The sequence below is a fragment of the Arachis hypogaea genome, chromosome 15, assembly GCF_003086295.3.
Source record: "Arachis hypogaea cultivar Tifrunner chromosome 15, arahy.Tifrunner.gnm2.J5K5, whole genome shotgun sequence".
Taxonomy (NCBI): domain Eukaryota; kingdom Viridiplantae; phylum Streptophyta; class Magnoliopsida; order Fabales; family Fabaceae; genus Arachis; species Arachis hypogaea.
In genome coordinates, this window is record NC_092050.1 from 98,564,555 (window position 1) to 98,581,920 (window position 17,366).

At 32.5% G+C, this 17,366-nt stretch overlaps 1 non-coding gene across 1 annotated transcript; it reads left to right on the forward strand.

The window, feature by feature from the left end:
* The first annotated feature begins 1,600 nt into the window (after window positions 1-1,600).
* On the forward strand, window positions 1,601-1,708 carry LOC112753516 (small nucleolar RNA R71). Its single transcript, XR_003177901.1, has one exon. It is a non-coding gene; the product is annotated as a small nucleolar RNA R71 (small nucleolar RNA).
* Window positions 1,709-17,366: the final 15,658 nt, after the last annotated feature.

Here is a 17,366-nt window from a genome sequence, read left to right on the forward strand (position 1 = left end):
GGTTTTTCAACACCAAACTTAGAGTTTGAATGTGGAGGTTTTGTTTGACTCTGTATTGAGAGAGGCTTTTCATGCTTCCTCTCCATGGTTACAGAAGGAGAACCTTGATTCTTAAATACAAGGTAGCCCTCATTCAACTGAAGGACCAACTCTCCTCTGTCAACATCAATCATAGTTTTTGCTGTGGCTAGGAAGGGTCTGCCAAGGATGATGGATTCATCCTCATCCTTCCCAGTGTCTAGGATTATGAAATCAGTAGGGATGTAAAGGCTTTCAACCTTTACTAACACGTCCTCTACTAGTCCATAAGCATGTTTCATTGATTTGTCTGCCATCCCTAGTGAGATTCTTGCAGCTTGTACCTCAAAGATTCCTAGTTTCTCCATTACAGAAAGTGGCATGAGGTTTATCCCTGACCCAGGGTCACACAGAGCCTTCTCAAAATTCATGGTGCCTATGGTACAAGGTATGAAAAACTTTCCGGGATCCGATTTCTTCTGAGGCAATGTCTATCTCATTAGTGCAGTCAGTTCATTGGTGAGCTAGGGGGGTTTATCCTCCCAAGTATCATTACCAAATAAACTGGCATTCAACTTCATGATTGCTCCTAGATACTTTGCAACTTGCTCTGCAATGGTGTCATCATCCTCTTGAGAGGAAGAGTATTCATCAGAGCTCATGAGTGGCAGAAGGAGGTCCAATGGAATCTCTAGGGTCTCTGTATGAGCCTCAGATTCCTTTAGTTTCTCAAAAGGAAACTCCTTTCTGTCCAGAGGATGTCCCAAGAGGTCTTCCTCACTGGGATTCACGTCCTCCCCCTCCTCTGGGTATTCGGCCACACCAAGTAAGGTTATGGCCTTGCACTCTCTCTTGGAATTTTCTTCTGTATTGCTTGGGAGAGTACTAGGAGGAGTTTCAGTAATCTTCTTACTCAGCTGACCCACCTGTGCCTCCAAATTTCTAATGGAGGACCTTGTTTCATTCATGAAACTTAGTGTGGTTTTGGATAGATCAAAGACTATGGTTGCCAGGCCAGAATGGCTCTGTTCAGAATTCTCTGTCTGTTGTTGAGAAGATAATGGAAAAGTCTTGCTATTGCTAAACCTATTTCTTCCACCATTATTATTGAAGCCTTGTTGAGGCTTCTGTTGATTCTTCCATGAGAGATTAGGATGATTTCTCCATGAAGGATTCTAGGTGTTTCCATAGGGTTCTCCCATGTAATTCACCTCGCTATTGCAGGGTTCTCAGGATCATAAGCTTCTTCTTCAGAAGATGCCTCTTTAGTACTGTTGGATGCAGCTTGCAATCCATTTAGACTCTGAGAAATCATATTGACTTGCTGAGTCAATATTTTATTCTGAGCCAACATGACATTCAGAGTATCAATTTCAAGAACTCCCTTCTTCTGAGGCGTCCCATTGTTCACAGGATTCCTCTCAGAGGTGTACATGAACTGGTTATTTGCAACCATTTCAATGAGTTCCTGAGCTTTTGCAAGGGTTTTCACGTGAAGAGATCCTCTTGCAGAATGGTCCAATGACATTTTTGACAACTCAGACAGACCATCGTAGAATATACTTATGATGCTCTATTCTGGAAGCATGTCAGTAGGACACCTTTTGATCAGTTGCTTATATCTTTCCCAAGCTTCATAGAGGGATTCTCCTTCCTTCTGTCTGAAGGTTTGGATTTCCACTCTAAGCTTGCTCATCTTTTGAGGTGGAAAGAATTTGGCCAGGAAAGCACTGACCAGCTTATCCCAAGAGTTCAAGCTATCCTTCGGTTGTGAATCCAACCATGTTCTAGCTCTGTCTCTTACAGCAAAAAGGGAAAAGCATAAGCCTGTAGACCTCGGGATCAACTCCATTGGTCTTGACAGTGTCACAGATTTGCAAGAATCTATTAATATATAATAAGTATGTAGTGGGTAGTTGGTTGTTTGACACGTGTAGCTTCATATACTCGATGAGTGGTAGCTTCCGTTGCTTGACAGGTGGCTTTGTTGTAACTGAATAGGATTTGTGAATAAAGAAGGACCAACCAAGCGCGGTTAAATCTGCTTTTCTGGTGTTCAAAATTTTAAAGTTCCCTATATAAGGGTGTCATAGTCAGTACATGATAAACTGCTTGAACAAATAATTTTACATAGCATATACAAAAAAACTGCTTGAACAAATATTTCGTATAAGAATGGCAGAGGTATTTGATATGTTAATGGGTGTGAATGCAAGAAAACTCGAATGGAATTTTCAGGTTTATGTTGTCCATCTATGGGAAGTTCCAAATAGATTCAATGAAAAAGAGATCAATGGCATAGAGATAGTTCTTCAAGATATTCAGGCAAGTTTGTTAAACTTTCATATATATCTATTAGTTTGTAAAATTTTTTTTTGAACTTTCTTGACATTATGCCTGTATGATCTTTAGGGTGGAAGGATCCAAGCCTCAATCCCTAAACCTCTACTAAAGAAATGGAGAGGTAAGATTGTTGAGTTCAAGATGTACATCATGACCCATTTCATTGTGGTCGACAAGAAGGAAAAAATCAAGACAACCAACAATAGATGGTCCTTAAGTTTTTCACATAGGACCACAGTTCAGCCAGTTTCTAAACCAAGTTATCCTCTTGAAGCATTTAGCTTTAAGCCCATTCCGGAGCTGCTTGCTGCTGACAAGCTGGAAGATTCAGTTCTAATCGGTAAGAGTTTACGTTATCAGTTATATTCAAATAAATTGCAAAATCAAACCAAGTTGTGTTAGTCATTTATTTTCATATCAACTTCAAATGCGGTGTAGATGTCATAGGGGAAGTGGTTTGCAAGGAGGATCCAAGAGAACTCATAACTAGCAAAGGAAGAGAGACTAAAAGATTGGCTGTCATTCTTGAGGACCTTGAGTGAGACAATATGATTCCAGGTTCATATATTATTAAACATAAATTATTATATCACTAAGGAACCTTCTTATATTTGTGAATGTTGTTCAGAAACAATAGTATTAGTTGTGTGTTGTTTGGAGACATGGTTGATTAGCTTTTTCCATATCTTGAAGAAGGGAGGGTTGAGCCATTGATAGTTATGGCACACGTTTTTAAACCCAGCAGGTGGAACGGTATATGTCTATATCATTATGTGCTTTTTAAGGTTAGAAATTATTTTCATCAAAATGATATGTTCATATGACTCACTGTAAACCGAATTTGTGGCAGGAAAAACGTCAATGCAGAGTCATTTTGATATATCAAAGTTACGTATTAACCCTGATTTGGATGAAGTCAAAGATTTCCGTAACAGGTTAGTTTGATATGCAGTTAGTTTGTATGCAACAAAACCTTAAAGAATAAGATTTTTATCTCTGAATCTTGAGAATATGTAGGAGGCTTTCTGGAAAGCCGTCTAACTCGACCAGGATAAGTCAAGTTACATTGCATGGTCTGCGATCTAGTGCAGACGAAATAAAAAATGGAGATGTCGTGGTCAAAACAATAGAAGAAGCCCTGAGCTCTTCACAGGTGAAGATAATATATAACAGAACCTATCTTATGAAAAAATAGCACTGGCTAATAAGTTATTTTTTGGTTAATTTGTTTTCAGGAAGGACCTATATGGATTGCTGGTACTATTGTTTCAATTAATGTTGGAAAGGATGATTGGTTCTATAAATCATGTCGAAAGTGTCCGAAGAAAGTAGAAACTCCAATTGGCAACAGATATGAGTGTGGCAAGTGTGGCCACACTCATGCAAGTGCATCACTTAGGTGTGTTATTTAAACTTGGTACAGCAGGTGCATGTTATATTTTTTAGTATGGACTAGGTTTAAGTTAGCATTTGTTTCAGGTTTAAGGTTGAGGTATTAGTATATGATGGAACTGGGAGCATCATGTTGCTGATGTGGGATAGGGAGATGGCACAACTGTGTGGGAGGCAAGCTGAGCAGATAAAGGATGAGGAAGTAAGTCAAATATGCATCATGGTTCAAAGCTTTCTTACGTGTATTGCCATCTTAACTTATGTTGGATTTTCTTGGATCTGAATAGAGTAGTGATGGAGAAGGTTATCCTCCTACATTGGATAGCATGATGGATAGGCGGTTACTCTTCAAAATAAATGTCAAAGCATCGAACATAAAACAGTATGACCATGTTTACACGGTCATGAAAATATGTGATGATGAAGATATTGTGGAGATGAATCACCCCAAACCAGTACAAAACAATGCTTCTGCTAATCTAATTGTATGTATTTTGTTTAAGTTTTAATTTACAAGCCGATTAGTTTGTATTCAGTTAAGTTCATGTATTATAATTTATAAGTAGCATCCCCCTGTGCATCAATGTAGGAGACCGGGTGCAGTGACTCAATTGGTATATCAGCGGTGGTGGTTAATATGCATAATGATACTGAATCTATGGTTTCTTTGGTGAGTTATTATACTAACATTTTATGAATTTGGTTCACCAATTTTTAAAAAATGAACTGAGTTTAATAATTATTAGAGTTTGTGTTATCAAGATGGTGTCGAAGACAGTGTCACAAGCCTGAAGTCCAAAACGCCTGCAAAAAGAGCTCCCGTGGGGCTAAAGCAGTCCGTGCATATTAATATTGACACCAAAGATGAGTTGGGTTTTTCGACAAACAAATTTAGCCGAAAGGCTGGAAAGAGGTAGAAGATTCAAATAAATGAGAGTGATAACTGACTGTGACTATCTTAAAAGTATATGTTTGGATACCATTAGGTGTTTTGGTTTTGTAATGAGTATGCAGATTAGAGTTAATAGACTCAGTTTGATCAAGGCTTTGGAATGATGTTTTCTTTTGTGTTTCCTTATTTCGTAGGATAGTTTCAGTAATAGAGCTAATATGAAATGCTCAGCTAATGATTATAGTAGGTTAATCTAATATATGGCAATATATGTCAAAACTAAATTTGCTTTGTAATGCATTATTTATTTCTATCTATGAGTAGTGTTTTATTTTACATATATGTTGGCATTGAGTTTAATTTTGGTATTGAGTAGTGTTGGTATTCCATATAAAATCCTTAATTATTTTATTTTTTTAACACATACTCTCAATCTAGGATATTAATCCATGTTTCAATAGAACGGTACATTTAAAAACAGTAGGCATATCACTATATTAACTATAATAATAAGCTCGCTTCATTTATATATAGGATAGATAGAAGAGATAAGTTAGCACATAGAAGAATTACCTCAAAAAAGGGGAATATATATCACACATGAATATGACTAAAGTTGTGTAGTCAATATATATACCTGGTGAAATTTCAAGATATATAAAACAATTAGGTATATAATAAGGTAATTAGAAGTGCACAAATATAAATTTACTCCTCATAGACAAGCATCCAATTTGTATATGGAAATTGAATTTTGGATCACTAAATATAATGGTGTTCAATCAAACTTGCTTTACAGGATGTCATCAACCCATCATATAATTTAGAGAGAAACGATAGCCATAAAAAATTATGCAATGTGTTAGCAAATAAATACAGTATCATATTTAATAAAGAATAGTAACCTAGCTTCGATTCTACACAGAAAAAATAGGAGAGATTAGTTAGCACAGATAAATTAATGGGGAAAAAAGGTTTAATTATATCACATGGTGAAATTTCAATAATTTACATAAATTAGGTATATAATAAGGTGAGTTGTTAAGCTATTTAAAAAAGGACAGATATAAAGTAAACCTCTTGATATTAGTTTTTATTAAACCTTTTTATTTTATTTTAATCTTATTTTTATTTACTTATTTTAGTTTTTATTAAACCTTTTTATTTTAGTTTAATCTTATTTTTATTTTAACTTTCAAAATTTGGTCTTTAATTTGGGATGAAGTGTTGCATCTCATGGCTAACTCATATTAAAAGGGCTTTTCTTTTACATAAAAGCTGAACTAATATATTTGTATCACAACATATCACCATTTCCCATCACCTTGAACAAATCCCTTAATTTACGGATCAATAGTGATATAAGATAAAAATTAATAAATAGAAATCACATCGAAAGAATACATGCAGCCATAGGGATGTGAGTACTATTGATATCCATAACCATAAGAGTTTGAGTACCATTGATAGATTGACTAAGACTAAAAAGAGGTTCAAGTATTTTATGAATAAAGAAGGGTAACTTTTTATCTAATAGATGTAAAGACAAATATGTTTAAGAAAGATGTCGGGTAGTAGTATTAGAATTTAAACACAATAAATATATATATATGTCAGGTAGTAGTATTAGAATTTAAACACAATATATATATATATATATATATATATATATATATATATATATATATATATATATATATATATAGCAAGTCTACTCATACCTCAAAATGGTTAAGCGTGTTACAAGCAAAGGCTAGATCCAAAGAAAATATGACCCAAAACTTCAATTCTAATTGCATAAAAGCTTGATATTATTGCAAAGATGAGAGAAAAAATGCACAGTTTGACCATTTGTACAGGAAAAAAGGTGATTTATCAAAGACTGAGGGAAGCCTTTTATATAAATATAATGTATTATCTAATTACTATCATAAAGTGGCATGATAGAGTTTATGTCTGTTCAAAGACCCAGGAAATATGGTTGAAACTGTTTATTTTGAAAATATAATACAAGAGATTAACTTACTTAAGTGAAAATTTTGTCCATGCTTGTATATGATGTCTGATATGAGACTTATATAAACAAAAACATGCCGTTTACTATTATTTACTACTAAAGTGATGATAAGATTAATAGCCGTGGCCACAAACATGTATTAGATAAACGAAAGCTATTAGTAAATGATTATCATAATATTCAACAAGTAAAATATCTTTCTATGTTGACTCATAGAAACAAACAGGTAAATCCCATACATGTCTAGGATTGCTCAAAAGAAGAGATTAACCAAATAGGTGTTTGTCAATGTGGAGAAGTTTGATATGCGTGTATGTAATAAAGATAAGCTAAAGAAATGCCACAGGTTGCTAATTAGTCAACTAAGGCAACGATAACTCAGTTTTAGAAAATCCAATCATATCATTTTTATGTTTTAGTAAACTGGTGATTTGAAGTGATCTGACGAAGTAGTTTATGTCCAAAGCCCCAAGTAAAATAGGTCTTCGTAGACTGGTGATATCAAGTGATTTGAAGAAGTTTTTTATGTCCAAACCCCCAAGTTTAATAGTTCTTGACTCATATTTTTGAATAAAAAATACGACCACCATAATCAGAAGCATAAAGATTATTTGCACACTTATACAAGATAGGTTTATCTTTTTGAATGAATGATTGGAGTACAAAATCTAATGCTTAACAAGGTAGATCAAGTAAAGATTGCTTTGGCAGAAATATGAGGACATTTTTCTAATATGGTAAGACTTGTTGGTCTTAACAATCAGAATTTCAAATAAGTGCAACTTTTTAGAGACACATAGGATAATATCCTTTGGATAACGTATAATAACCTAAGACTTATGTTACAGTTGTCTAAAAACTATATCTGTGTCATCATATTATACACTAAACCGTGCAAACTATGAAAATATAAATACTATAACCTTTTCGGTAAAAGCTAAGAAGTATTCATCAAAGCATATACTAATATATAACAATCTTTCAATGGTAATTGATATGAAATATCAGCCCTTGTGGTCCAAAAGTCAAAATAAACATGTACGATTATAATATTATGTAGATAAAATTATTTATAAAAAAGTTGAATAAAATGATAGTAGATTTGTTTTAATTTATTTGAATTACATTAAGAAAGAAGCAAGTGACATTCCACAGCTTTGAAATGGGTGCAATGTTTTATAGACATAGGATAATATCTTTTGGTTAAATTCTAATAACCTATGACTTATTTTACAATTTTCTAAAAAGTAAAAATTATGGCTTTGTCATAATATTATAGACTAAACCGTGCAAACTATTAAAATGTAAATATTATAACCTTTTGGTCAAAAGATATTTAATATTCATCGAAACATATACTAATGGCAGTCTTTAAATGGTAATTGATATGAAATATCAGGTCTCGTGGTCCAACAAGTAAAAAAAAAATATATAAATGGTCACCTTAACTTAATAAGTGTTATCACACAGCAGAGCAGATCACAATGAGACATACCCACATCACTATTCCCTTCGTCGATGAATCAATTAATAGATTTGCTAATAATTTATATTTCGTATCTCTTTTAAAAAATATATTTTTGAGAGGAAATTTAAAATAAGTTTAAAGTATTTGAAACTACCTTATTTTATAAATAATTTTTTACTTTATGATACTAAATTCATGCTAGAAAATTTAGAAAATTTAGACATATATATATATATATATATATATATATATAATTATACACAATAAAGTTGAATAAAATGATGGCAGTTATTTTGATTTCTTTGAATTACATTAAGAAAATGTCAAATTATAATAAATAGGTAATATGTGTATATTTATTGGTGACTAGCTAGCTACCTATCAACAAATAAAAAATGCATCGACCCAAAAAACACCAATAACACCGAAAGAAGAAAAAAGAAATGCCATTTTGTTATAATGAGCTTTACAATTGGGAAAAAAAAAGAGCGTATACATAGTTACCTACTTTATGTGGGGAGCTAACATTATTAGGGGAGAACAATGGGTATTACTATAATGTTACACATCAATTTGATCATCAAGGTTAGCAAAATTATGTGAGCCATGAGATCGAATCGATTTTATTTTAGATACTCATGCGCGCAATACTCTATGTGACAATGATAGGTATGTCATTAGTGTGAGCTAATAAATGGTTTTGGAGGAAACCACTAAACAGATTTCCTTATACATCCTTTAAGGAATCACATTGTATTTATACTTGATAATTTGAAGTAGATCTATAGGAAGGTCTAAGAAAATCATCTTCACAATGGCTTATATAAACACTACTAAGAAGAGATCGGTGAATACCAAACTAAAACATTTCTCTCTCTCTCTAAAGACTATTTCTCAAAACTTCTGCTCTTGCATATCAACAATGAGTGAATTCCTTCCCATGAAGACTCATCTTCCCCATCTTGGTGAGGATCTTTTATGGAGAATATTTGTGAGGGCAGACCCCAAGACGGTGGGTAGGTGCAGGAGCCTAAGCAAAGCTTGGAACTTTAGACTTTGCATACCAACATTTGTGAAGGAGAACTACAAAGAAAATAAAGAATGAAATAGGAGTGTTATCATTGGGATAGGATACCCTCCCAGTCATCAAAACTCATTATGGTTCGTTAGAGCATTTGTCGACGACGGCCGTCAGGTGCAATTCAACGTACCCACGGAGAACCAACAATTTGGTTTTTATGCTGTCATTAGTTCTGACCATGGCAATATATGCTTGAGGATCTCAATGGGTGGCCTTAATTCCAGGTTACTCATATGGAATCCTCTCACGAGCAAGAAGCGATATGCATTCGATGAATCCATCAAGCACCTTGCTCATGTTGTTTCGATATACGCATTTGGTTTTCTTGAAGACACCATCGAGTATAGGATTCTCCACGCCTTGAAGAAGAATTTCTCACAGAGAATGCTATCATGGTGTTTGTACACATCCTTTGAAAGAGATTGGACTCATTTTGGGACATTTGAAACAAATATGCAGAAAATTGGACCCAAGTATGTCGTCAAGGATGGACTTTTTTATTGGATAGGGTGGGAAGGTGCTAACCGCATCGAGGTATCATCAATAATTACTTTCAATCTCATCCAGAAGATGTTTCACGAGGCTATGATACCCATGAAAGTCAAATCTGATTACCACGCACTAACTCAGTTCAATGACGGAGTCCGTTTTGTTACATATCGCAATGTCGGCTTCACAAGACAGGTCATGGTTTGGCAGTTGAGGAAGAATTGGGACCATGATCTAGAGTGGGAGAAGATGTTGAGGGTGTCCGGATTTGGTATTCCATACACTCCAATATTGTTCGTTGACAAGGACATTATATCAGTCATGGAGGCTAGAAGTGGTTATAAGGGTTTTAATGACACCGAAGGTACGGATGTTTTAATTTCAAGACTCAAGTATATGAAAGGAAGAAAGGAGAATTTGGTACACCGTACTTGGCAGGAGCATGTGAATGTGAAAACAATCATATTGCACTCTGAAGGACTCCACATGGTTTACTTTATAGCTAAAATTATCACTTAATCCCTAAAATAGAAATGTATGGTATATGTTTTCACAGTTGTTGATGGTCCCCAAATTTAGTTTATGTAGTTAGTATCTAAGTTTGTTAGGAGTTTATGTTTCTTTTGATACCATGAATGTTGTAAGGTAAGCCCCATCCTTTTGGAATGAAAGTAGTTCATATTGTTAGCATCTAACTATGTAAAAAAGTTATTTCTCTTTATATTATGAAATATTGTAAGGTAAGCCCCATCCTTGTGAAATAGAAGTAGCAGGTTAAATCCTATTAGCAATTGAATAAATTATGAATATCACATATATATAATGCAAATTTATTTGTTGTTCTCCATAATTATTATTTTTCAAGGAGAAATTTGACAATTTCATTATATAGTCCTTTATGCATATTTAAATTAGAAAATACATAATTTAATGCAACAATAATTGGGTTTAACCTGGCTTTTGTCAAGGAAATCATTCAAAGCAGATAACTGGCATAAAGTAATTTTTAAATTCTTACCAATGCACCCACTAGCAATATAATCTGGAACCCATAAATCTATTGTGTTAACCATATTGCATAAGCTATGACAGTCACAAAACCTGCAGTGGGTGATGGAACAAAGAAATGATAAGGTGAGAAGCAAATACACATTATCTTATCAAGCATCACAACCATGTTCATATAATATTTCGAGTTGTTAGTGTATGCCAAGACATTTATTTTTGTGATTCGAAGACTGTCTTGTTTGGCAAAAATGTTGAGAGAGTTGTAGTGTGGATATTTTTAAAACATCAGTATCTAACAGGTTGTATGCATATATAAATATTTTTAGTGATATCATGAATAGTATATATACTTATTTTATGCATTATGAAGTGCAACAGAATTTTTGACACACAATGGAATAGAATCAATGAGCATGAACCCGATACCCCTTTACCAGAGTAATATAATTGCAATTAGGATAGATAACCAAGTAGGTGATACACAAACAGGATATGTGAACATGAATTATTCTAACAATACCAGACAAGTCTAGGTTTATAAAAGTCAACCAAATTAAAAAGGTAGGCATGAATAAACGAGGGACAAACCCTTATTCATTGTTTGCTCTACTACAATTGTCACAAATTGATTAACAAAAAATAGAATAATCAAATCCAAACGTGAATTAGAATTACTGTTTACTAATGCAGCCCAGGCTCTATATCTATTTCACAGAAGAAATGGTTAACTAAGCCTAAAATAAATCACAGCACTATTGAATCAATCAAATATATCATCTTTTTGGTCCTTTTGAGAACTGTTTATCTGGTTCTTTAACAATAAAGTGTGCAAGAGAAATTTGAAAAACTCGCTAGAGTTGGCTCTTATAGGTAGTACACATAATTGATACCAAGATCATCAATTACCACAACAAAAACATTAACAAATCCATAGTTGAGATTCCTGGAAAATAATTGAGGCTAACTAAAATTCACACAACCGTTGAATCTACATAAGACTCTAATTGCTAAATTCAAAGGGATTAGTACATAAATTAAGCTAAAAATAGTTATATCTTCAACTAAACACCATTTGAAAATTGATGAAATTGGATAAAAGAAGGAAACCCATTAGTTACCTACCAACGACCTAATCCAATTGGACTATTCGTTTGCACTGAATTCAAAAATAAAAAGAGTTAGAATTTGAACCAAAATCCATTCATATAAATTAGGAAATTCCTATTCATATGAGAATAAAAAATAATTGGTAGCTACAAAAGTTTAAATATTCCAGCCTGTCTATGTAAGAAACAAAGGGAAATTTACAGGAAACCCCGTAACATATGAATAAATCAAGCTCCCATAAAAAATTTTTAAAAACAAGAATCCAGGTTTTGCGGGATTTATGAAGCATTTTGTAAATTAAGCTGAAATCCAGGTACACCAAAATTCTTTCGAATTCTAAGCTGAATGCAAAAGGTGAATAAGCTAATTAAACCCAAAAAGACTAGCATAACATAAGATATAAAATGCTCACCTTCTAATGTAAAACAGTCTCTTTTCTTCCAGAAAATTCAACCAAGTTGAACTCGAAAAGAAGAAAGACAAAGAGGAACTCGCAACAAAGATTGGATCTTGGCTACAAGACAGAAGGGAAGGCCTTAAGCGAGCAGATCTCATGATAATTTCAACCAAATCTCCTCTATTCTCGCCTGCATTGCTTTTCCCTTAATCTCACCACACAAGAATTGTGAGCCATCGAAAGTTCTACTCAGGCATCGAAAGGTAACTTCATGATTTAGAGAAACTGAAAATACAGCAGAAGAAATTTTAGTTATAGCTTTTCAATGTTGATAGGATGGACGGTGCAACGAAGATGGATGAGAAGGAGAACCGTGTTCTGTCCTCAAAAGAAAAGGCTCCAATTTCGAACTCACTAAGGACCCCACTTTCAGAGGTCCAATCCAATACAAGAAGTAATATTCCAGGTAAATTTACAAACAACTTATTGAAACCAGATAGCTTGCTATTCAGTTTTCACACTCATTTAGTATCCTTCCTAAACGAGTCTTCTATAGATGTACGGTTAAATTACAATAAAAAGATAAGGATTTTAGGGCTTTGGTTTACAGTTGGAGTGAAAAAGGATCTTCACGTTGTCAAAACAGTTTATACTATCCACTATTAACTTCCACTTATTAATTACGCAGGTGATGAAAGGTGTTGTAGGTTCAACAATAAGAGGAAGGTGTATGAACTACGTAGCAACGAATGGTTAAGCTTCACGAACAAAACAGGTTGTAGTTCTTTAGCTAATGAAATAACTCAACAGAAAAATGCAAGTGACATTCCAGGCTTAGGTAAGAACCTATAAATTCATATAAGTGCAGAAATATTTTATATTAATCAAATAAATCTTTCCATTATAGAAGATTTCAAGAACATTTTTTATATTAGCAAGTTGTTGGGGTCAATCATTTTTGGCTTATATAGGTCTAATTATAGCCATTTAATACAAAAAATACAGGATTGGTACCACCTATTCACAGAATTGCTGAAGAGCAACCACGTAGAATTTTAGATAATAGCTTCACCATTGGTTTTAGAACAACTAATGTTGCAGAAACTATAGACATAAATGAAAAACCCAACATTCAGACAACAGAGGACACGCCGTTCTTGGGGTCTAATGTGCTGTCACAAGTGACATTATCAAGAGGTAATTAGCATAAACAAAGAATTTGAACCAGAAGAGTTCTGTGATTATGTATGTTAGACTGTGAAGTGTTATTTTGATATTAGATGACTCAAAGCATGCTAGGATGGAAAGAGCAACCAAGATAGCTAAGAAAAGGAAGTGTGTGGGCATTGCTTCCTAACAAGGTAAACATACCATACTCTGTAGTACAGTATCCAAAGAAATAGCCTTCTTTCCAAGCAGGAGCATCAAAATATGTTTCATACGACTGATAGCCATGATTATAGTTGGTTAATGAACAAAAAAATGATTGATTTCATGGGTTATCCATGTGACTCACAAGAAATTTTTTGTACAGAAACTAGCATTTCATTAATTGACATCCTAATTCATAACTAATTTTTCAGATGATAGTAGGGATAATACAGTTTATGATAACAATGAATTGGGACTACAAAGGCATCCAGCCTATTAGGTTAAAGGATCTTTATATATATAAGCAATTATTAGTTGCTGATACATCTACAAGTCATTGGAAACCATTAGGTGTTTTGGTTTTGTAATGAGTATGCAGATTACTGTTAATAGACTCAGTTTGATCAAGGCTTTGGAATGCTATTTTTTTTTGTGTGTCATCAGTTCGTAGGACAGTTTCAGTAATAGAGCTAATATGAAATGGTCAGCTAATGGTTTTGGTAGGTTAATCTAATATATGCCGATATATGTGAAAACTAAATCACATATGTAATGCATTATTTATTTCTATTTATGAGTAGTGTTTTGTTTTACATATACGGCTATTGAGTTCAAAATTGGTATTAAGTAGTGTTAGTATTCCATATAACAACCTTAAGTATTGTAGTTCTTTAACACATATTCTCAATCTAGGATATTAAACAATGTTTTAGTATAACGGTACATTTATAAAGAGTATGTATATCACTATATTGAATAATAGTATGCTCGATTCATTTATATATAAGATACATAAAAAAGCACTGCTAAGAAGCTGATTGAGCCATAGTTGTGAAAAAAATTATATGACTAATTAAATAAGGTGTTATCATGTGATCTAATTAATAATCACTCAGCTTATTCTTATAGTTGTGGACATGAATTATCATGTTTAAAACCAAAATTAAAAAAGAATTGATACACTCGAATTTATATGGGTCCACACAATATGATGAAAATATCAGCAAAAGAACCTAGGCATACATAAACACGAGAGTTAGTTTTATTTTTCCTTTTATAAGTGCACATGTTTGGTTGTTGAAGCTATGGTAAACACTTTAGGAGTTATACAAACTACTTTCAATGTAGAGGACAAGGAAAATCTAATGGACTATGCAGTTGATGGATGTATTATAGATCAAGATCAATGTGATGGAAGAAGTGAAAACCAGATTAAGAAAAATGTTTCTATACCGATTTCATCAGTAAGCCAATGGCCGCTAAGTCCACCATCAAAAGGTAAACAAGCAATAACAAAAATAATGTAGATTGAAGTAAATAGCTAGACATATATACTGATATTAAACACAAAATGATCTCTACAGGGGCAGCACGACACGCGAGAATTGAGAGAGCATTCATATTAGCTAAAAGAAAGCAAACCACAGTCTCATGCACCCAAGAAGGTAACAATCACGAATAATAAAACAACTACCACAAAGCCATGTTCCTAAACTACTTTAGATCATGTTGTCTTCTATACGGGTGAAGTGAAAGTGTCTAAATTTTTACATGGCCCTAATTTTTTGCTCGCAGGAACTAAGTCTGCAAACACATTCACCACACCAACCATGGAAGTGACTTCGATGGAAGGTATCACAATCTTCTTGAATTAGTATATAATTAATTGAAAGACAATTGTAATATGCTATATGTACAGTGATTAAAAAAAAGTTGCATCATGATTCATCCACTATGGATTCACAATGATACATATCCATATCACTAATTTATTCAAGGTGAAGCAATTAATGGAGTTGTTAATACTTTAGAATATTTAACTTTTTATTGAAAAATTTTTTGATAAGCAATATATAATTAGTTTGCAATAGTTTAAACTTATTTTAGTGATTATTAAACCTTTTTATTTTAACTTTCAAAATTCTTGCTTCACTAATTAGATAATTTTAGCTATAACCTTTATATAATTTTCAATGTTATACATAATATACATATAAATATTAAAACAGAATAAAATAATGTTATTTTCTTACTTTCTTAGCATTACATTAGAAAAATGTCAAATTGTAATAGATAAGTAATATATATATATATATATATAGTGATTAGTGAGTGGTTATTTAGCAAAAAGTTACAAATGCATCAACCCACCAACCATTATAACCCCAAAAGGAAAGAAAAAAATGTCAATTATATATAACGTTCTTCATAATTGGGGAAAAAAAGTGTATACATAGTTACATACTTTAATTTTTTTTGTGTATAAATTATTAAAATATATGAATAAGGAGTAAAAATAAATCATACGGAAGTAATTTAAATTATTCATAGAAAGTATAAAAAAATAAGTGTTGTTTTGTAGGATATATTAGTTAGTGATTTTTTGATAAAACCTAAACCCTTTTTCTCCTTCCCTCTCAATAATTTAACTATAAAATCACCCCATTAATTTTAATAGATAAAACTCAGTCGACGTAATTAGATCATCAAAATTAGAAATATCTCATATTCAATATTTTTTTAAATAAGTAATAATATATCTTTTTCTAATTAAAAAATAAAGGATTTCTTTTTATTTTATATATAAAATAAAATTAAAAAGATATATTTTTAATTTTAGAATTTGAGAATTATAGAAACTTATAACTTACTTTTTTTGGCTTTTTAACTACATTTATTTATTTTTTCTTATTTCTTAATTATTGATGAAATAAATCTACAATTTTGGTCTACTTCAAGTGATTAATGTAGTTGCTAATACTATGGACAACAACCATATTCAACTTGATAATTGTATTATATTGCACTTGATGATTCTTTCTAAAATCAAATGTAAAGATGGTTTCTTTTAATTTAAGTATGGTATATGTGTACTTATCAATCACCCTTTGAATAGATCAAACAACATATGCTAGAAGGTATAGAAGGCAACTAATGGATGCAAAAAGGAGTCCTGATATCTCCAAATGCATGCAAGGTGTGCTGAACTCTTTGTATGTAGTGTAGTATTTTTAGTTTAGAGCATTATTAAGAATTTATATTCACCCTCACGTCCATTATATTAAGAATTTAAGATTATTTAGCTAAGATATCTGATAATTGAGTTAGAAAGTGAAAAAATTCTTTAAGAAAAGTTTGGCTTACTTTATTGTTTACCACTAATTGCACAATGGTTGGAAAAAAAATAAAGCTGTTACCAAAGGTGGAGCAACATGGGCTACAAAAAAAATTATAAGAGACTTTAAATAATTTTTATTCTTAGGGATTACTACTTAAAGTGGGGTCTTAATTACAAAATCAAATCAAAATATATGAATTTATTGAAAAGTCACGTTGGGTACTTTGTATGTTAGGCTCGGTAAGGACTCCAAGACAAAGAACTATAGAAGCCGACAAAGACTATTGCAAGCAAAATAGTGGTATGTTATGATTTGGTGGAGGGGAGCATTATTGGGAGTTACGGTTTTATAACTCTAACAAATCTGCTAAACAAACTGCATAATTTTTTATTTCCACTATTTGAACATTAGGTTTTTACCATTCAGTTTCTTAATTGTTAAGTCAATCAATTTATGACTAATTAGGTTACTTTTTGCACCGTTGATTATCAAGAGTTAACTTCACAATGTAGGCAATAAGGCGTCATACAGATCTAACATACACATTAAGTCTACTGAACGGTCAAATAAAGGTATGAGCTTACTTAATGGAATTCAACATAGAGTCTTATTAAATGAAAGTTTTAGGTAGAAAAAAGAAAGGTATGTGAACATTGGATATGCA